A 22,603-nucleotide genomic window follows, 5' to 3' on the forward strand; every position below is an offset into this window, starting at 1 on the left:
GTGGTGTATACAGTAGTGCCAGGCATCTAAAATTAACAGTAATTTATTGTGTGATCTCAAATGGCAAGAAGAGAGGATATCAAATATTCTTGTCACGAAGAAATGATTAAGTTTTGTGATGATGAATATGCTAATTACCCTGATTTGATCATCATACATTGCATATATATATATTAAAACATAATTCTATACCCCAAAATATGTACAATCAACACATTCAATTAAAAATAAAATCCTTTAAAAAATACAATATTATAATTTTATGGAACTACCATAGTATAGGTGGTTCATTGTTGACCGAAATGTTGTTATGCAGTGTATGTCTGTATATATCATTTAATGTCATGACAAAGGGAAAATAATAGATTGAAACAAGATATGTAAACTGCTCAGGACAGTTCTTGGCTCATACTGAGGTAGGTCAATAAATTATAGTTACCATCCTCATCAGCATCATCCATTCCTATTAAAGATTCATTAGGGGCTGGAGGAGTCTGAGGGGGAGGGGGATGAGAGAGATGGGGGGGTTGAGAGATCCTGACGGGGGAGGCACCTGGGGCTGGTGGGTTCAGGGGACCACAGCAGATGGGAGATCGTGGGTGGGAAGATTCCCCCCCAAAATTCATTAATACACCAGGAGTAGAATGACACATTTTCTGATTTAAAAAATGAAAAATCTCTCTTAAACCATCAATCAATATTATACATAATAGAGGTCTGCTTTTATGGTGGAAGGACCAGGAAATTAACCAGCGATGTCTGATGACCTTGGCCAGGAAAACCAAATTTTTCCTTGTGAAGAAGTGAGATGGTAAAAGATAATGAACCAAAGCAAATATCATCCTGGAATGCTCAATTAACCGGTGAAGAAAGTTACAATTTTTTTTCCTGCAGATTACTGTATCTACATTATTGCCCTGATCATGAGCCATAGGAAAGAAAATAATTTATCTCATAAAAACTGCCCATCAGCCAGAATTATCGTGACACCAAAGCCAGGCAAAGACATTACAAGAAAAGAAAACTACAGGCCAATATCCCTGATAAACATAGGTGCAAATATCCTCAATAAAATACTAGCAAACCAAACCCAATGGCACAATTAAAGGATTATTCATCATGATTGGGTGGAATTCATCCCTGTGATGCAAGGATGGTTCAACACATGCAAATTTATAAATGAGATATACCACACCACATTAACAGAATGAAGGACAAAAACTATACGATCATCTCATTAGATGCAGAAAAAGCATTTGACGAAATTCAACATCCTTCCTTAATTAAAGAACTCTCAACAGATTAGGATTAGAAGGAACATACCTCAACACGATAAAGACCATCTATGACAGTCAGCCTGCAGTTAACATTATATTCAATTACAATTAAAAAGTTGAAAAGTGAAAAGTTGAAAGCTTTTCCTCTAAGATCAAGAGCAAGACAAGGATATCCACTCTCACCACTTCTATTCAATATAGTATTGGAAGTCCTAGCCAGAGCAATTAGGCAAAAGAGAAATAAAAGCCATCCAAATCAGAAAAGAAGAAATGAAATTGTCACTGTTTCCTAACAACATGATTTTATATAGAAAACTAAAGACCCCACCAAAAAAACTGTAAGAAGTAATAAATGAATATAGTAACTTTATCCACAAAATCAACATATGAAAATTAGTAGCATTTCAGTACACTAATAACAAACTATCTGAAAAAGAAAATCAAGAGAATAATCCCATTTACAATAGCTACAAAAAAAAATACTTAGGAATAAATTAAACCAAGGTGATGAAAGATTTATACATTGAAAACTACAAAACTTTGATGGAAGAAGATACAAATAAATGGAAATATATTCTGTGTTCATGGATTGGAAGACTTACTATTATTAAAATGTGCATACTAATAAGCAGATTGTATAGTAGTCTAAAAAGTGATAAGTACTGTCTCCCCACCCCCACCTTCCCTACTAGAATGTAAGCTCCCTGAGAGCAGGAAATGTTGTTTGTCTTATTCACTGATGTCTCTCAAGGCTTAGAATAAAGCCTACCACAAAAGATAGATAGATAGATAGATAGATACATAGATAGATAGATAGATAGATAAAAATGTGCATACTACCCAAAGTGATCTACAGATTCAATGCAATCCCTATCAAAATTTCAATATCACTTTTCACAGAAATAGAAAAAACAATCCTAAAATTCATATAGAACCACACACACACACACAAAACCAAAACCAAAGAGCCAAGGCAATCTTGAGCAAAAAGAACAAAGCTAGAGGCATCATACTATTAGACTTCAAACTACATTAAAACAGCATGCTACTAACACAAAAATAGACACATTGACCAATGGAACAGAATAGAGAGCACAGAAATGAACCCACTAATTTATGGTCAATTGATTTTCAACAAAGGTGCCAAGAATATACAATAGGAAATGGACAGTCTCTTCAGTAAAAGATGTTGGGAAAACTGAATATACACATGAAGAAGAATGAAATTGGAGCCTTATCTCACACCATATACAAAAATCAACTCAAATTGGATTAAAGACTTCAACACAACACCCAAAACTGTAAAACTACTAGAAGAAAGCATAAGAGGAAAACCACATGGCAATGGTCTGGGCAATGACTCTTTGGATTTGACCCCAAAAGCTCAGGCAACAACAACCAAAATAGACAAATGATGTTACCTCTAACTAAAAAGCTTCTGCACAGCAAAGGAAACAACAGAGTGAAGAGACAACCTACAAGAGTAGAAGAAAATAGTTGCAATTCATAGTCAGATAAAGGATTATTATCCAAAATATACAAGGAACTAAACTCAACAGCACGAAAACAACCCAATTAAAAGATGGGCAGAGGCCGGCTGGTTAGCTCACTTTGGAGAGCATGGTGTTGGTAACACCAAGGTCAAAGGTTTGGATCCCTGTACCGGCCAGCTGCCAAAAAGAAAAAGAAAAAAATAGAACAAAAAACGAGCAAAGAATCTAAACAGACATTTCTCAAAAGAAGACATGAAAATGGCCAACAGATATATGAAAAAATGCTCAACATCACTAATCTTCAGGGAAATGAAAATTAAAAACACAATGGGACATCACCTCACACCTGTCAGAATGGCTATTATTGGGGCTGGCCGGTTAGCTCAGTTGATTACAGCACAGCCTTGTAACACCAAGGTCAAGGGTTCATGTCCCCATACCGGCAAGCTGCCAAGAAATAAACAAGTAAAAGAACGGCTACTATCACAAAAATGAAAGATAAGTGTTGGTGAGGAAGTGGGGGAAAGGGAACCCTTGTACACTGTTGGTGAGAATGTAAACTGGTACAGTCATTATGGAAAACTGTATGGAGGTTCTCAAAAAACTAAAACTAGAACTACCATATGATCAAGAAATCCCACCTATGGGTACATATCCAAAGGATTTGAACTCACTATGTCAGAGAGATGTCCGCAGTTCCACGTTCACTGCAGCATTATTCACAGTAGCATTATAGAATCAACCTAAGGGTCCAACAATAGGTAGATGAAGAAAATGTGGTATATATACACCACGAAATACTATAAAGTATTTTATATTTCCCTCCCAAAAGAGGGAAATTCTGTCATTTGCAACATCATGGATGAACCTAGAGGACACTATGCTAAGTGAAATAAGCCAGGCACAAAAAGACAAATATTCATGTTCTCACTTATATGTGGAACCAAAAATAATCAAACTCATAGAAGCAGAAAGTAGAATTGTGGTTACCAGAGGCTGGGGGGTGGGGCAAATAGGGAGATGTTGGCCAGAGGGTACGATGTTTCAGTTAGACAGGAAGAATAAATAAGTATTTGAGATGATAGATATGTTAATTAGCTCGATTCAATCATTCCACATTGTGTGTATGTATACATATATACACATATCACTTTTTACCCCATAAATATATACAACTATAATTTTTCAATATTCAATAAAATACATTTTTTAAAAAAAATTGTCCACCTGGCTCCTCAGCCTATATTATATATGTATGCATGCAGATTGACAAATGAGGGCTGAGCCGCCGAGAATGGGCTGTGTTTGAGAGCTGTGAGGCTGACACAAACCTTCATTTAAAGAGTTCAGAGGGTCACCCTGATTGCTGCATTCCTCAGCTGGCTGGGCCAGTGTCACAGACAGGCAAGTCTTCCTAAAGAAATTCAACATTTGCTGGGCCTCATGCAAGGATTGGGCCCATAGTAGAATACACTAATAATAAGTGGTCATGTTTGGCAAGCTTAGAACAACTCAGCCTTTTAGCCATAGTGCTTTGAGTTGTAGGTGACAGACATTCACCTTGACCAGGTGTATGCAGAAAATAGGAGGCTTTATCAGAAAGCTTATGTAAGCAAAGTTGTGGAAGGCAGGGGAAAAGACGAGCCTCCAAGACAATAAGTACCAGGGATTGGAACTCCACTAGGACTCTGTCCTGCAGCTCTGCCTCCCTGTGTGTATGTGAACTTCTTCTCTCACACCCACTCCTCTTTCCTCCTGTGGAGCACAGTGCTAGACTCAGCCCAGGACACGCCTCCATCCATCTTCCAAGGTGGGTAGGCAGGACTGCCACATGTGGTTGTGCAGGTTGTGCGCTGCACTACGCTTGGGAGCACCATTCACATCATGGCCTATAGTTGAGATGCAAAGATGCCAGGGGCAACACAGAACATGTTTGACTTTGACCAATGTTTCTCAGCCTCAGCACTATGGATACTTTGGGCTGGATAATTCCTTGTTGTATGGAAACTGTCCTGTGTAATATAGGATGTTTAGCAGCATCACTAGCCTCTCCCCACTAGATACCAGTAGCATACACATCCTCACAGTTGTATCAACTAAAAATGTCTGCAGACATTGCCAAAAGTCCCCCTCAGGTGGGTAAAATAGCACCCTGTTGAGAACCACTGACTTGAAAGAGGTTCTCCTAGCATATGCTCCTCTGGTGGAAAAGGGTGGCCCTATGTTAGTCCATCCCAGGGGAGGACAGAGAATCCCAACCTAACCTTTAACTGGCTGACTTAAAATTTTAGGGGCTGGCCCATGGCTCACTTGGGAGAGTATGGTGCTGATAACACCAAGGCCACGGGTTCGGATCCCTATATAGGGATGGCCAGTAAGCTCACTTGGGAGAGCGTGGTGCTGACAACACCAAGTCAAGGGTTAAGATCCCCTTACTGGTCATCTTTTTTAAAAAAAAAATAAAAAACAATTTTAGGAATGAAAAGTTTACATAGGACAGAGCTGGGATTAAAAAGTTAGAATAATATGGATTACTTATTGCCTATAAAAGTGTGAACTTTGATAAAATGAAAAAAAAACTTTGATAAAATGAACTTTGATAAAATGCCCCTGCTTTATCCATCTTAAATCTTACACGCTCATTACATTGGCAGAGAGGCTGCACAAGGCTCTCCAAAAAAGACTTCCTCTAAAGAAGGTGTCCCAGAAACACTCTCCTTTCATAAAATGAGCCTTAAACTCCTCATCTCCTGGACCAGTGCTGTCTGAACTTCTTGCAATGATGAAAACACTATGTATCTGCACTGTTCAACAGTGGCCCCTTGTGGCTATCAAGAACTTGAAATATGGCTGTTGCAACTGAAGACCTTGATTTTAAAATTTTATTTAAATCAATTAAAATAGCCAGATGTGGCTAGTGACTTACTATAAGGGACAGCAGTTCTAGATAAGCTCCATGCGGCACCCTGTTTTGTTCAGCTATATCCCCAGCACTTACACAGCAATGCCTACCAGTAGTGGATAGATACTCTAAAAACATTTGGTGTATGAGCAGCCATTATTACCTATACACTTATCTGGAATCATCTTAAGGGCACAGATTCACTCATGCTTGTATCCCTATTTCTAGCTCGGTGTTTGGCTTATAAGCAAATGCTTACTGTTTTTTGAGTAAATGGATCTCATTCTGTCCAGCTCTCCATTCTCTTGGCTCTCAATTCTGCTATGGAATCTCTCATTAGCTGCTTCTCCAGGCCCAGAATATTTCCCTGCAAGAATCATGGCTTCTTAACTTTAATCTTGGCTCTTGGGTCACTTTGGTCAATGGAATGCTCTTCTCCAATTTCCTCTGGCCCTGAAAACTTGATGAGAGGCATGGGTGCCGGGTGTCAACATGCAGACTTGTGAAGACTGGCCTATAGTCTGCTGCTATCCCCTCCCCAGCAGCAGATATTAATCATCAGTCACAGCTGTCTCAAGTGGACCCAGACTCCTCCTCTTGGCATCTTTTCAGGCAGCTACAACCAGTTGACTAAAGGTGGCAACGAACTCAGAGGATAGTCCGTGAAGAACTGGGCAAAGCAGAAAAAGAACCTTTGACTTCCAGATGCTCTGCCAGGAACTGGGTGGCAAGGTGGAGCACTTCAGCCATCAGGAATGCCTGCCCCTGGCAGAGGAGACCATCAAAGTGCCAAACTCATCATGGCAAGCTTGACAGCTGTAATTCCACCCCAGCCCCCGCCAAGGTAGTTTCAATTTCAAATACAGAAATGGGGGCAATTTACTCCACTCTTTCATCACGACCCTTGGGACATTTGTCCTCTATGTAGACCCTTCCCTCTGTAAAATGGGGGTGAAATGGTTCATGCATGTGCATCGTGAGTACATCATCTCATTGCTGCAATTATTGTTTTTCTTTTTAAATTTTTATTAAATCAAAATTGATTATACATATTTTGGGGGTTCAACGTTGACATGTTGGCAAAATCAATATTACTAGCATATATATTGCTATGAATCATATTTATTCTTTATGCCCCTTGTCCAATCTCACCCCTTCCCCCCTCCCTTTCCCCTCCCCCCTCTAATTCCACTAGATTTCTTCTCTCCTTCTGAAAGAATAATGGTTACTCTGTTGATTTGTTGCCTAGACGATCTGTCCAATGATGAAAGGTGTGATCAGGTCCCCCAATATTATTGCAGAGCAGATGATTCTTCTGTCACTCTGAAATGGGCTTTGTGGAGAGATATCCTCTTCTTTTCTTTCTCTCTGCTGGTTACTCTCCTTGTGTGAATGCACTCCAGGGTTGACGGACCACCTGCGTGGTGGTTGTGGTGTCTAGCCACTTTCATAGCAGCCATGGTTATTGTGGTAGCTGTGGTAGGCCACCCACATGGAGGTGATGTTTTTGGAATGCTCCTTGGCGCTGGTGGTATGCCTGGTTGTGGGGTGTGTCTGGTCCCCTTCTCCATGCCTCTGGTCCATGGATGGGCCCTGAGGTGCTGGCACTGTGCCTGGTCGTGGGAGGGGGTTCCGGTCCCTTTTTCAATGCCCTGGGTCCCTGGATGCACCCCAAGGTGCTGGCATGGCATGCTGGTTGTGGGAGAAGGATCCAGTCCCATTCTCCATGCCTCGGGTCCCCAGGTGGGTCCCAAGGCACTAGCACAGTTTGCCTGGATGTGGGAGTGGGGTCCAGTCCCTAGCTTGAAGCCTCAGTTCCCAGGCAAGCCCCAAGGTGCTGGTGGTGTGCCTGGTCTGGAACTAGTTTTTTGTCCTTTGCTTACTTCTAATATGGGGGAACTTCCTGTGGGAACCAGTACTTGAGCTGTGTGGATGAGTTAAATTCCTGCTTTACTGCTGTTTCCCTCAGGAAGGCCTTTTGTGCAGCTCACGGTTTAATAGTTGATCTTATAGGTACTTCTGGCTCTCCAAAGACCCAGTGGATCTGGGTTGTGTAGACACTCTTATCTGGGCCTGAGTTTTTTATCAAACTGCACCCCATTCAATTCTGCATTCCCAACCAGTCTTCTCTGAGTGATCCTGTGCTGATTGAGGGGCAGATTGGCTGTCCTTGCTGAGCCCATGTTCTCCCAGTGGGCCCGTCACCCCCACCACCCGTGCTCCAAACACTTCCCATGGGACGGTCCCTGCGCTGATCCCTTGTGATGACTCACCGGCCTCTGAATGGCTCCCTTTTTTCAGTTGTTCTGGCTCCTTGCTCCTGCGTGGGTCCAAGGGAACCCCAGTAGTGGTCTTGCTGTCCTGGGGGCCGCCAATGCCCTCTTCTCCCCTGCTGCCTCCAAGTAACTCCATCTGAAGGGCACAGCTGCGGCTTCTGCCGGCTCCTGCTCCATGCGCTCATCAGCTCAAGCCTTAAAGCAGCCACAGCCAAAACGCTCAGAGCAGTTTTTTGTTTGTGGTTTCTCCCAGCTTCATGAACTCCATAGGGTCTCTCCTCCTCTTCCCTCGAGCTCCAGCGGCCCCAGCTTGGCTGTTGTTACGTTTTTGTAGTTGTAAATTGGTTGATTTGTGGGAGTGATGATGGGAACCCTCTATTCTGCTATCTTGACCACGTTGCTGCAATTATTGTTACTCCAATTATCTCCAAACTTGACCCTGGGGACACCCCTCAATGGCAGCTGCTCCAGGTTCACCCTACTCCCACTTTACTCACCAACCTGTCCTCCCAAGCTGGCACCATGTATTTTACATTCCACATAGGCTGACAAACTCACCCCACTTTCCTGGTTTAAGTAATGAAAAATCCCACTTCCTGGGAAACCCCTCAATCCCAGGCAAACTGGGATAGATGGTCACATAAGTAGGCATTTACTTATGAGCCAGGTCCCAGAACTCCAGGGCACTCCAGCCTTCCTTAAAGACATCAGACCCATCTCACTCCATAGTCCATTCTGACACCAACCACCCTTCCAAAGCCCTGGCCTGAATATTTCACAATGCCCTCAACTCTCATGGGTCCTAAATGTGAGCCAACTACCAGCATTTGTTCACTTCCTGCTCCTACTAGTACCCCTCAAACACCATCCTACGTGCCAAGCCTGAGAGTGTGTTATGAACAGGAAAGGCTCACGGACTGAAAACAAAATCTGTCCCACTTTCTCCATCCCCCGTCTTGTAGGTTCATGGGTTGTCACTGATTCAAAAGGCAAGCAGAGCAAGTCTGTAATGTTTATTGAATGGGTTGGGTGGGAAGTGAACAACAGCTACAAATTAAAGGAAAAACTCTTGGTTATTAAAAAGTCATTCCAGGTCTGGGCAAAAGGACATGGGGCTGGCCTTCCCTGTCCATGGCCCTCTGATGCACTGCTGCCAAATCTCAGAGCCAGCTGAAGTCTCCCATGTCTGGACCCCAATGCTTGTGCAGAGTGAATGGTTGTTCCATGATGCTCTGAGCAGGGTAGCGGCTCTGGTGATGCTTCATGTGGCGACCGCACTTTCTACTCTGCCATCTGGGTGTCCACAAACAACACCAAGAGAATCTAAAAGAAAGCACAGGTGAGACCAATGGTTTGGAGTTCCCATCTGCATAAACACAAACCAGCTTAACCTCTGACTGTGGATCTCCAGCCCTTGGCATTAAACTCACCGTGGTAAGAAATAACAGTAAACCCAGATCGCAGGGCATCCAAAAGGTCACTGACTCTGTGGCCTTGGGACTTCCTTCAACAGTCTCTGGACCTGAGGCTGAGACCTAGGTTGGTGAGGAAGCATACAAGTATTTAGTCTCCAGTGCCACCTTCTCCTCCCCAAGCTGACACGCTGAGAAGGTTCCAATCTACCAGGCCCATGTTCCTAGTTTATGCACACCAAACTAGAAATCCTAAGAAGAGAAAGGGTGAAAAAGGAAAAACATCTTAGAAGTTCAATTTTTATGGTGAATGGTTTTCTTTCAAGCAGTTCACAAATGGGGCAACTGACCAGTAGAGGAATCCACAGAAAGACAGCCCAGAGCTTACTATCAGGGGTTTGACACTAAAGTTCTACTGCCTTGCTCAAGGGACAGATCACCATTACCAGTAGCTCTCCCACCATATTGTCATTACCTGTCTGCCCAGCCTGTCACAAGGCCCTCGCAGCTACCATCTTATTTACAAAGACCCACTCAATCTGATCCAGCCAAGAAAGGCAAATTGAAGATGACTTCCAGCAAGACTCACTAGGTGCCTAGGTCTTTGTAGATTCACAATGCCAGGCCAATTTGAATGAGAAAACTTCATCGGTGCTTGAGGACATTCCACAAGTGAACCCCACTCAATCTATGGGACTCTACACCCATAGGTTTAGATCACCAGGTCTGGCATGGGGGAAGACAAATTGTTATTTCAAAAAGGTCACCACTGTCCACTAAATCCCCATACCTGGCCGAGCTGAGCAGCCCCAGGACCAGGTGCACCAAACCTCTGATGCAAAGGGGGCAGGGGAGCAGGCAGGGTTGAAGGGCAAGGGAAAGGCCAGGTTTATTAGTTTATTCAGGTGGTTCACCAATACTGTTCTCACTGTCCTCACATCATTGTGACAAGGGAACAAAAACATCTAGTGAAACAGGATCCCATCTTCAAACACAAGAGAACTGAATGTGGAAGGAAAAGGATTTGGGACCAGATAGGAGCCATCACACCAAAAGTGGGAGATCGACAGGACAGATACCTTGACTTCCCACCTCCAACCTCACTTCACCTATTACCTGAGGCACCGTGTTGCACCCTCACCTCCTAGGGAACACGCCTGGAGTGCACAGATGGAAAGGCAGGCAGAAGGCCGGCCTGCCAGTTGGTGGGAGGCTACAGGTCTGGGGCAAGTCAGCAACACAACCTGCTCACTCATGGGAGCCAGAAAGTGAGATGGATGGCATAGAGAGCGCATTGAGACTACGAATACAAATTCAAAGATCCACAGGCCTGAGAATGTCTTCTGTGGCGTCACCCTCTTCAAAAGAGAACCCACAAAAGCACAAAGCACACACAAAAAGCCAGTGAAAGGAGGACTATGAACAGGTTAATCAGCGTACTCCTCCCTCATCAGTGACTGACAAAAAAACTACTCAAGCTTCTGGTGAACTGTAAAAGATGAAAACTTTTTTTCTCCATTTATTTGACATTACTGCTGGCTCCAGGAGAAGCAATGTACATTTTGTGTGCTCAAGAAAGAGAAAAGAAGCAAAGAAAACACAAATGGACATTTAACTCACAGGCCATCCTGAATAATGTATTACCTGGGTTTATCTTCCATTCCTATAAATTTCATAAAGCAGACCCATGATTAACAATTCTCAAGTGTGCCCTTCATACTATCTGAATTTATTCCAGTGAGGGGCTCAAGTGGAAAATTCATAGACTGGTTTCTGGCAAGAGGATCCATAACTTGAAAAGACAAAGTGAACCCTCACAAGTCAGGGAGCTGGTCCAGTCACTATCACGTAGGGCCAGCCAATGCCCAAGCTCTGAAAGGCTGGCTGAAGGGCTGGAGTGTGGGAAAGCTCCAGGGTTCACAAGGGACGGCTGGACCCTCCAAACATGGGGAAAACTTTCAGCATTCCTCTCCCTGCACTACCAATGACCAGGGCACAGGCAGCCCTTGATCACTTTCAGATGCAGGAGCAGAAAAGGACAGGAAGAGAGCCAGGAAAGAGGGGAGGCTGGTGCCAGGGTCTGGGAAATGGCCCAAGGTGGGGAGAGCAGCCCAGATGAGTATAGAGCCCCAACAGCTGCCCTGGTGCCCTGCAAAGATCCCACAGGAAGACAGAAGACACTTTTGGCATAAAATTAGAAATGTTTTGGGGTTGGAAAAGGTTGGGAGCATGTGGTCACAACAACACAAAAACAAAATGAAAACAAAAGACCATTGCTATCTCAGTTTTGCTTGTCAGCTGAAGAAGTGGAGGCTGAGAGCAGGTCACAGAGCTAGACAGGTTCAAAGGTGGGACTAGAGGAGCTGGGGCCTGTAGCCACCTGCTTTCCATCACAGCACACTGCTGACACACCAGCGCCCTGGATGGAAGGAGATGCCCCAAGGAACTTTCTTCACCCAAGCAGGTCTCTGGAGGCCCCTCCTCTGCAGCACCCACTGAAGGCATGTGAGGAACTGTCCCTCAGCAGAACCAAACAGGGAACTCACAGGATGCCACTTTTATCTCGCTTCCCTTTTTGTCATCACTGAAGCCCCAGGGACCACGCACACATGACTTTATAAGATGCAAAAACAATATTTCAGAGAAGGGTCCAGAAATCTTACCTTAGGGCCCCACAGTCTAGCACCCTGCTGCTAATAAGATGACATGTCCCATGTAGCCTCTGCACATAGCAGACCCATCTGCAATAGACACAGAGAGAGCACTTGGCACGGTAGCTGGCAGATTATAAGCATCCCACAAATGCTGGCCGTTACTATTAGTACTTAACAGCCATGCTATTATCTCAGGAACAAGAAACATGTAACTCTAGGAAGGGGTCTGCAGACCACCTGTGAAAGGAATAACATCCATGTTATGCTATGTGCCAACTGTGATCAATCTGTTGCTAATCAGTGTGTGTTAAAAGTATGCCAGGACCCAGCAATCCCTCTTCTGGGTATATGCCCAAAGGAGATGAAACCACCACCTCCTGAAGATGTCTGCACTCCCACGTTCATTGCAGCATTATTCACAATAGCCAAGATATGGAAACAATCTAAGTGTCCATTGACAAATGGGTAATGAAAATGTGAGTAATAATTGAGTATTATTCAGCCTTAAAAAAGGAGAATCTGGCAACTGTCACAACATGATGAACCTAGAGGACATTATACTAAGTGAAATAAGCCAGACACAGAAAGAAAAATATCGCATGATGTCACTTACATGTGTAATGTTAAAAAGTGGTCAAATAGAATAAAACCATGGGCAGGGGTTAGGGAGGAGGGAGGAAATAGAGAGATGGAGGTCAAAGCATATAAAATAGCAGATATGTAGGATGAACAAGTCTAGAGATCTAACGTACAACATGAGCACTATAGCTAATAAAATTGTATTGTATCAGGGGTTCTGTTAGGTAAGTAGATTTTAGCTGCTCTTGTCTCACACACAAAAAGTAACTATGTAAGATGACAATATAATCTGCTTTGCTACAGTAACCATTTTACTATCTATATGTATCTCATAACATCATGTCATAAACCTCAAATATACATAATAAAATTTATTTTAAAAAATGCTAAGGCCAGGAGGTTTGGGGGAGGGTGCCATGGCTGGCAGCAACCGGCACAAACCCAGGACAGGTACCAGGTGGTGGGAGAGCCCCACATCTACCATTTAGTTTATAAGGGCTGCACTCATATATCTGACTATAGGGTGCTTTGCCCACCTCCATTACTACTACTCCAGTTTCTGCCACCTTAATCTAAGGCCAGAGGGAAAATCAACCCTGGTAGGCCATAGGCCATTTAGTGGCCAGGACTAAAGGTAAATTATAATAAGTTTGGTCACCAGAGAAACACTTCCAAAGAGAAAAGAAAAGGAGGAAAATGACCTCAACCCTGGGCAGTCTAGCTTGCTCAAGGGTATTTTCCCCCCTGACTCTGGCCAGTGCGGTGAGCCCTATCACCTTACAATAATGTGTCTTCTCCTCATTTTTTTTTTTGTCTGCACGCTACATGTCAGGCACCAGGCACAATGTGAAACAAGACAGAGGCATTGCCCTTAATAAGCTCACAGCACAGGGGCATGATAAGCAGGCGTGATCACTGCTGAGGGCTGGGGCTGAGAACAGGGGAAAGGGTGCAATGAGAAGGAGGGTGACCACTGTTGTGTCTCCAAAACCAGCCCATAGACATAAACTCCCTAAGGCAAGGTCCTGTTTCACCATCCCTTCCTGAAGCCTCTGCATGCCCTGTACCCTCCTGGGCAGAAGGGGCACTCACTGAACTGTACAGTGCTGAGTACCAGGAGATAGCAAAGATGGGAGAAGAAAGAAATGTATGAAAGCTCCAGAGTCTGGAAGGGACGGGAGTGGACCCTCCAAACACGGGGAAACGCTTTCAGCAATTCCTCTCCCTGCACTATCAATGACCAGGGCACAGACAGCCCACGATCACTTTCGAATGCAGGGGCAAAAAAGGGCAGGTGGGCCAAGAAGGGAGGCCATTGCCAGCAGCTTAGGAAAGGGCCCAAGCTGGAATAAGAAAGAGACCAGGAGACAAGTCAGTGACCAGATTTATTGCCTATAATTGCAGCAGCTGCCGATGGTCCTGAAAGATTCTCTAACATGGTGCTTCTCAAACTTCTCAGTAAGAATTACCTGGAAAGCATGGTAAGCATTTCTTACAAGGTCTCAGGTAGTAACACTGATAGCACTGGGTTCAGGGACCATAATTTAAGAACCACTACTTTAATGCTTCCCTAAAAAGAGAATGAGAGGGAAAACCAACTTTTGGGGAAATATTGAGAATTCACTGGGTCAGGAAGTCTGGAATTGTGTGATAGTCCATAATTGGTGATAGAGTTTGGATGTGCTGTCCCCCCAAAACTCATGCAGAAATTTGATCCCCAATGTGGCAGTGCTGGAAGCTGTTTGAGTCATGGGGGCGGATCCCTCATGAATAGATTAATGCTCTCCCTGCAGGAGGGAAGCCTGAGTGAGTTCTTGCTCTATTAGTTCCTGTGAGAGCTGGTTGTTTAAAGGACCCTGGCACCTCCTCCCTCTCACTTGCTTCCTCTCATCATGTGATCTTCTTGTACCCCCTGGCTGCCTGCCGCTTTCTGCCATGAGTAGAAGCAGCGTGAGGCCCATACCAGAGGCAGTTGTCCTAGAACCATAAGCCAAATAAACCTCTGTTCTTTATACATTACCCAGTCTCAGGTATTTCTGTTATAGCAACACAAAACGGACTAATATAAGTAACTTCATAAGTCCACTACGGTGACTTCATAATAAGTATTCCCACCAAGGTTCAGAGAAAACCACTTAGCTAATTGCCTGACTCCAAAATGCAACCCTCTTCCCACTTCAACAAGCTACTGCCAATGCAAATTAGCACGAAGGGTACTTGGCTTCCCAGAATTCTCAGGACCCAAGAGGAGCTCTGTAAGCTCCTAGTGTTACTTCACATTGTGAATTCGTAAGAGGGGAAAGAGGGAGTCACATGTCTCTATTGGCCTCAGTTGGGGAGCGAGCACTGAGAAGCAGACTTTGCCTCTCTTCCCATGACCTCAAGGCCTTTGGCCTTGCAGCCTGAACACGAGTACACTGTTTAGAAGCATCTGGGAGTCGTACCTTTCAAGCATCATGGTCTAGACTCTTCTTGAAGATACTTCCCAAGGGGCCGCTGGACACACAGGACAGAGGTCAGCTGACAATCTGCAATGAAAAGAAGCCACACACCTCATTTCTTATAACATATCCAGCTACCTAAGGTGTTCAACAGGGGAAAAAACCACCTTTCAATTGGGAGTGAGAGGGGCTGGAAGGTGGTTGCATTAATGGCTTCTCTTTGATCCTCCCTCTCTAGTTTCACTCTTGATCTTACAACTTCATCCATTCTTCCAGGGACAGCTTGAGAACCAGTCATTCTAAGGCGAGCCCTGAAGGCCAGGACAAACAACAGAGAAATGAATAGCTGGGAACAGTGGCCAGTGAGCAATGCCAATGTACGTTTCAAAGGGCCTAGAGGCAGGCAGAACTCTCAGGAGCCCTGTAGGCTGGCAAGCGAAGGATTACATCTCAGAACTGAGCTGCTCTCCCCTTGCAACAATGAGTACTTTCCCCTTCTTTCGATGACCCTCAATTACAGGCCAACAACATGTAAAGATGCTACCCTACCCTGTCCCTGACACATGCAACCCTCCCTAACCCAGTCTTGCTCACTCCAGCCTCAAGGTCTCCCTCATGTCGACCCCAATTCCCTGGCACATATCCCCATCGCCCCTCCTACTCAAGTGTTTTAGAAACTCTCCAGGATGGCTAGCTGGTTAGCTCAGTTGGTTAGAGCATAGTGTTGTAATACCAAGGTCAAGGGTTTGGATCAAAAAAAAAAAAAAAAGAAATCTACCAGACACCACCACACCACCTTCAGGAAGCTGCTCTTTGGAAATTCTTTGGAAATCACTGTATATGCCGACACTGTACTTATTCCTAACTGTGCTATTCACTGCAATTCCCTGTAACTACTTAAACACAACACTCCTTCCAAGCAGGACTTGATGTTCTGTAATCCTGAGCCCTCCTTCGCAGTGTTGTACCCTGTGCTGGACAACAACCCCTTAATACAAAGACACCCTAGTTTCTGGAAACAGGTTAGAGCCCAGCTGAGAAAGGCCTAGGTACAATGCTCCCTGGCACTGACTCTTATGTGGCAACCCAGAAAGCACCAGATTCCTAAAAGGGCTGACAGAGAGAAACAGGAATGTGTGAAAGCTCCAGGGTTTGGGAGGAGCAGCTGCACCCTCCAAACATGGGCAAAACTACTTTAAGCAATTCCTATCCCTGCACTATCAATTAATGGGGCTCAGGGAGCCCATGATCACTTTCAGATGCAGAGCAGAAAAGGCCAGAGGGAGAGCCAGGAAGGACAGGAGGCCGGTGCCAGAGGCCTGGAAAATGGCACAAGTCAGGGAGAGCACAGGACTCCTGAAATTGCCATCTGTCCTGCAAAACCCCATAGAACCTAATTGCCTAGGAGCATCAAAGGGGAGATGCTTCTGACAAAAACACTGGAAAAATCTGGAGGCTGAAGTTCAGGATCATGTGGTCATGTCTGTAAAAATCACTCCTGTCACAGCTTTGTTTTCCACATCAAGAAACTGAAGTTCAAAGCAGGTCAGACTGGCCCTTGGCTGGTGTCTCGGAGCTTGCGCTCAGTGTTCCCAGTCAACAATTAGCTGATCAAAGTGGTTCACTGGACCCTACGAACAATGTGGTTTAGGGTGAACACCTGCTTTCCTGCTGGGAATCTGGAATTTCGGAACATGCTAGGCAGAAGGTATCTTCATGACCAGCCCCAGTAAAAACACTGGGCACTTAGTCTCTAACAAGCTTCCCTGGGCAGAAACACTGTACACATGTTGAATGCATTTTTGTCGTTGGGGGAAGAGTGGGTTCCGTGTGACTGTTGAGAGAAAAAGAGAGCATAAGGAAGCCTGCACATGGACTCCTCTGGACTCAACCCATGTCTTTGTTTCCCTTATCACTCAGCTGGGTATCCTTACTATGTTGCTATGACAAATCTTAGCCATTGAGAACTAGAAAGAAAACAGTCATAGAAACAGATGGTGGCAGAGGAGGAATTAAGAGCCACGTGTAAATATCTCTGATGCCTAAATCCACCCATTTCCCATTACGACTTGCTGCTGCTGCTAATCCAGTACAGGAGAAGTTGAAGCCCCAGAGCTCTCTACCCAGGCACGTCCCTGGAGGTGCCTCCTCCATAGTCCCTAAAGGCAATATGAGAAGGGCCAGACGTGATCCAGGATTCCTAGGGAAGGACAGTCTGGATCTGGGGATCCATGGGACGTCACCCCTCTTCTCATCCTCACCTCTCCCCCCACATCCCCACCCAAAGCACCAAGGAAAAGAAACATAACCTTACAGGGTGCAAATAGCCACAACTCCAGAGAATGAACCAGAAACCTTACCTCAGGCCCAGTGGCCTGACAGTTCCTGAATGACAACACATCTCACCAAACCTCACTGTACACAGTGGTGCATAAATGCTGACTTAACTTTTACTATCACCACTGAACAGCGACAACAATTTTTTTAGGAACAAGAAAAGCTTACCTCTAGGAAAGGGACTGGAGATCTTCTAAGGTAGGGATGACATATCTGTATTATCTGTTGTGCCAACTGTTACTAAGTGCTACATTCAAAAGGATGTCAGGGCCATGACATTCTGGGGAGTGTGCCATGTTCCTCTAGCAGCATCTGGCATGGACCTGGAAGAGGTAGTGGGGCAGCAGGAGGGCTGTGGGAGGGCTGCATCCATAAATCCTTCAGTGACATTCTGCTCTACCCTTGAGGTCCTTGCCACCTCACCAGAGGAGGGAGAATCCTTCCACAGTGAACTGGGCCCATCCCATGCCAAACAGCCACACAAGGCAGAACAGCCAATGGCAGAACTGGGTCACTTGAAAAATTCTTTGCAGAGGAGGAAAACACCAATCTGCACCTGCCCCTAGCCTCTGCACAGGCTGCTTATTCAGAATTTTCCATCTGATGCTCCATGATGCAATGAACACTGTCCCCTGACAATAAGGGGACTCTCCCTGGATTTTCAATCTGCACCTGCCCCTAGCCTCTGCACAGGCTGCTTATTCAGAATTTTCCATCTGATGCTCCATGATGCAATGAACACTGTCCCCTGACAATAAGGGGACTCTCCCTGGATTTTCACTTGTCCAACACTGAGGGCACACAGACCATCAGCAGACAGAGCAAACCAAGGCACAAAATTCAGATGCTGCATTCAAAAAGCTCACAACAAAGAGAGCTATGAGACAAGGTAAGCAACAATGTCCATGAAATATAATCAGTGCCAAGGCGGGTGGCTAAGGGTGTGGAAGGAGAAGCGTGGAGGCAGAGAGAGCTTCTGGGAGGAGGTGGGGGAGGGCCCTTTTACGGTTCCACACCCAGCCCATTTACTCCTTGGGGCTGAGCCCCAGCTTCCACATCCTGTCCTTATGTCTCACAGTACCCTGCTCTGGCCAGGGAGAGCACTCAATGAACCAGATGGGGCTGGCCAGTTAGCTCAGTTGTTCAGAGCACAATTTTATAACACCAGGCCAAGAGTTCAGATCCCCTGCACTGGCCAGCCACCAAACAAATTTAAAATAACAAAAATTTTAAAAATTCAGCTAGCGCTGCCTCCCAAAAAAGAAAGAAAAAATAAACTAGATGATGCCAAGCACCAAGAGACATCTAAAAAGGTGGTGGGAGGGAGAAGGTGTGGGAAAGTTCCAGGGTTCAGAAGGGACAGGAGTGGACCCTCCAAACACAGGGAAATGCTCTCGGCAATTCCTCTCCCTGCATTATCAATAACCAGGACACGGGCAGCCCACAATCACTTTCAAACACAGAGGCAAAAAAGGGCAGAGGGCAAGCTGAGAAGGGGTGCCATTGCCAGCATCCTGGGAAATGGCCAGATTTACAGCCCGCGATTACAGAAGCTGCCTCTGATTTTCACAGAGATCACCTACCACTCCCTGCCAAGAGCTGAAGGGAAGGTGAACATTGGCAGAAATGCTGAGAATCCTTGAGCTCTAAAAGATTGGGTTTGAATGGTAGCAGTATTGAATATCTGACACTGAAGCTCATAGAAGACCACTCAGCTGGACACTGGATACTTATCTAGGTTTGACTCTAATATGCAGTCCTCTGTCCATTCCCATACACTGCTGTTTTCCTCTCAACATCACAGCAGCCTTTCTCAGGGACTCTTGGAGCCCAAATCAAGCTCTGGAAGCATTTCCCTGCAGCAGCCCTGCCAAGGCAGAAGAAGGCCCATACCTGTGTCTGCCAGTGCCAGGGGCAAAGCCAGAGCAGAGGGAAGCAGCCTTCACCTGTGTTCTCACTCCCCACTCAACAGTGCCTAAACACCTCTGGCCTTGAAGCCTGCAGAGAACTTGAGCTCCAGAGAAGCAGGTGGGATACCACTCATCCGGGACCTCACAATCCACGCTCTCCCTGAGGACACCTCTCACGCATGCAGCAGCAGTCACAACATACTCCTGCAGGGGACAAGAAACCAGCACTTAATCAGCCCACCTGGCACTGCTTAAAACAAGTCCAGGAAACCACTGCATTCATCAACAGGAAACCACCTGGGGAATCAGGGTCTCAGGAGGTGAATGCACTGACAGCTTGTCTAGTGCATGCTCCATACACTGCCAGTCCTCTAAGTCCATCCTGTCTGGAAGGGACAAGAATGGATCCTCTGCACATGAGGAAAACCTTGCAACTTTTCCTGTATTACCTACCAATGACCAGGACACAGGCAACCTGTATTCACTTTGAACATGGGCGCAGAAAATGACACGGGGCTTGTTGAAATTAGAGACCAGTGTCAGAAGCCTATAAAATTACCTGAGTTGGGACAGCAGCAGCCAGCTGGTCCTGCATAAACTTAACATGCCCCGCCAGGAGAAGCAAAGGGAAGACACTCCAGATAAGAGAGCTGGCAGAATTCTCAGGTTATGTAAGACAGGGGCTATGTGATCCTAAGAAAATTCACCTCACTGTATTCCTATTTCCAGATGAGGAAAGCGAGGATCAGAGAAGGTCCCAAATCTAGGAGGTGGCGGTGAAGTGATTGAGACCTGGGTAGAGGTGGATTTCATGCCAAAATCCTTCCTGCTTTTGATTCTGACATTCTGCCGCTGACACGCCAACGTAAAAAGGGCTCCCTGAAGATTCTATACTCAAGGAGGCAAATAAAGAGGAACCAAATGCATTCTTCATAACTTCAAACCCCAGAGAGGGTAAAACGAGGGACCAAGACAAAGCCACCCTCATCTTGTCTCTATCTGCTTCCCAGACTACATCACACCCGGGAGACCGCATGCATCCTTGTGGAACATAAAGCCCCACGTCTCCAGAGGACAGACCTCATCTTGAGAGCGCCATGGTCCAGCTGCTTCCTGGCAGGATGGAGACACCTCTCATCGGTCCCCTGCACTGAGCTGCCTCCTTTGCAATAAACAAGAAGCCCCTGATGGGCCACCAAGATGTCACCTGGTCAAACCCGACCTGGAAAGAACATGGAGCATATATGGCACAGAAGTTGCCAGCTGGTAAATGTCTCACAAATATGGGCTGTTATTATCTATATAGCCAGTCTATTGTCTCAGTACAGTAGGGACCGAGCATCATCTCCATCAGGGATGGCTTCAGTTTTATCTCCCACACGCACTGATTAATTTGCAGTGGTCCTGGAGTAGTATGGTGAACAGGGCTCTGAACCTGGGACAGGTTTGGGAGTGTGCCACACAAGCATGGCAGAGTCTAGTGCGGACAGGAAGCGTTACTATGGGCAGGAGTGGCTCATTTCTGTCTTCGGGGGGTAAGGGCCCATTGCACAGCTCATTCAATTATGTCGCCCACGCCTAGTTGTACCTCTGCTTTGGTCCCTGGCACCACAATGATGATCCACAGGGAAATTTATCCTGGGCAGTGGAGAAAAGCTCTCACCACCCCCACATGGGTTGCCTTGCTCAAAAGTATTTCTCTGACATGCCACAATGTGCTGAGCCCCATCACCTTACAGCAATGGTTCTCCCTTTTTCTCATCTCCTGTTTTTCTTTTGTTCCGTAACTGATGAACACTGACCATCTGACAAACACTGGGTAAATCAAGACGCAAGACTCAGACACTGCCCTCAAGGTCACAGTAGAGACAGGCAATGAGACAAGCAAACCAACAACTGCCACAAGTACCGGGAGGTAAGGGATAAAACAGTGACCTCAGCTGTAGCTGCAAAACCAACCCAAACATTCCCTGAGGCAGGGATCCAGCCCCATACTCCTGTGTTAAAGCGTCACAGACCACAGCACTGTAACTCGCAAAGGAAGCACTCACTCAGCCATACATCAGGTGCAGGAGGCATCTAAAAGGTGATGAAAAGGAGGTGTGGGAAAGCTCCAGAGTTTGGAAGGGACAGGATAGACCCTCCAAACACGGGGAAACGCTCTCGGCAATTCCTCTCCCTGCACTATCAATGACCAGGGCACAGGAAGCCCATGATCACTTTCGAATGCAGGAGCAAAAAAAGGCAGGAGAGCCAGGAAGAGAAGCCCATTGCTATGGTTTGAATGTCTCCCCCAAATTCACTGAAGACTAATCCCATTGTAACAGCATTAAGAGGGTGGGATATCAGACCATGGCAGTGTTAAAAGATGGGGCCTTTGGGAGGTGACTGAGTCCTGAGGACTCTGTCCTCATGAAAGGGATAATACATTCATGAATTAATGGTTTAACGGGTTTTCAGGGAGTAGAGTGAGGGCTTTAGGAGGAAGAGAGAATGTGGAAATGAGCTCTTGCTCAGCCCTCCTTATGTGATACCCTGCTTTGCCACAGAACTCTGCAAAGAATCGCCATCAAGAAGGTGGCCTTCAGGGCCGAGCCTGTGGCGCACTCGGGAGGGTGCTGCGCTGGGAGCGTGGCGACGCTCCCAGCGGCCGCGGGTTCGGATCCTATATAGGAATGGCCGGTACACTCACTGGCTGAGTGCCGGTCAAGAAAAAGAAAAAAAAAAAAAAAAAAAAAAAAGAAGGTGGCCTTCACCAGATGTGATCCCTTAACCTTGGACTTCCCAGTCTCCAAAACTGAAAGAAATAAACTTCTTTTCTTTATATATCACCTAGTTTCAGGTATTCTGTTACAAGCAACAGAAAACACACTAATACACCCGAGCTAGCTCCAATTAATCACCCAGGATGGGGAAAACTGCCCAGCGAAGCCCAGGATCCTGAGTGCTATCATGTAAAGAAGCCATCTGCCCCCATCAAGAGAATCCACAGGAAAAACAACTGGTAAAAATGCCTTAGTTGTTCTCATTACGTATCCAGGCATCGTGGGTTCAAAAACTAGAAAAACAGTCAAGGTCCCTGTCCTCACAGAGCTTTTGCAGTTTCCCTACTTTACAGAAAGTAAATCTCAGGAGAATGAAGCAACTTAGCCAGGATCTAACCTCGGGTCTCTCCGACCCCAAACCCAGACCCCCCAGCTCCTGCATCAGGCTTCCTTCTGCACAAGGGCTTTGCCGGCCAGTTCTCAGGACCCGGTTGAGCCCCATCTCCTCCATCTCCTCTGCTGGTGCCGGCCAGGAAGGCACCCCGACCCCGTGTTCA

The 22,603-nt window shown here is 45.7% G+C and overlaps 5 non-coding genes across 5 annotated transcripts; all 5 read right to left on the reverse strand.

Moving 5' to 3' along the window:
* Nucleotides 1–11,258: 11,258 nt before the first annotated feature.
* On the reverse strand, nt 11,259–11,388 carry LOC134365630 (small nucleolar RNA SNORA71). The gene has a single exon (XR_010022131.1). It is a non-coding gene; the product is annotated as a small nucleolar RNA SNORA71 (small nucleolar RNA).
* Nucleotides 11,389–13,739: 2,351 nt separating this feature from the next.
* Nucleotides 13,740–13,873, reverse strand: LOC134365611 (small nucleolar RNA SNORA71). The gene has a single exon (XR_010022125.1). It is a non-coding gene; the product is annotated as a small nucleolar RNA SNORA71 (small nucleolar RNA).
* A 2,294-nt stretch (nt 13,874–16,167) lies between these two features.
* LOC134365632 (small nucleolar RNA SNORA71) lies at nt 16,168–16,301 on the reverse strand. Its single transcript, XR_010022132.1, has one exon. It is a non-coding gene; the product is annotated as a small nucleolar RNA SNORA71 (small nucleolar RNA).
* Nucleotides 16,302–18,702: 2,401 nt separating this feature from the next.
* LOC134365621 (small nucleolar RNA SNORA71) lies at nt 18,703–18,836 on the reverse strand. The gene has a single exon (XR_010022128.1). It is a non-coding gene; the product is annotated as a small nucleolar RNA SNORA71 (small nucleolar RNA).
* Nucleotides 18,837–21,382: 2,546 nt separating this feature from the next.
* LOC134365614 (small nucleolar RNA SNORA71) lies at nt 21,383–21,515 on the reverse strand. Its single transcript, XR_010022126.1, has one exon. It is a non-coding gene; the product is annotated as a small nucleolar RNA SNORA71 (small nucleolar RNA).
* Nucleotides 21,516–22,603: the final 1,088 nt, after the last annotated feature.

This window comes from Cynocephalus volans, chromosome 1 (genome assembly GCF_027409185.1).
Source record: "Cynocephalus volans isolate mCynVol1 chromosome 1, mCynVol1.pri, whole genome shotgun sequence".
Taxonomy (NCBI): Eukaryota; Metazoa; Chordata; class Mammalia; order Dermoptera; family Cynocephalidae; genus Cynocephalus; species Cynocephalus volans.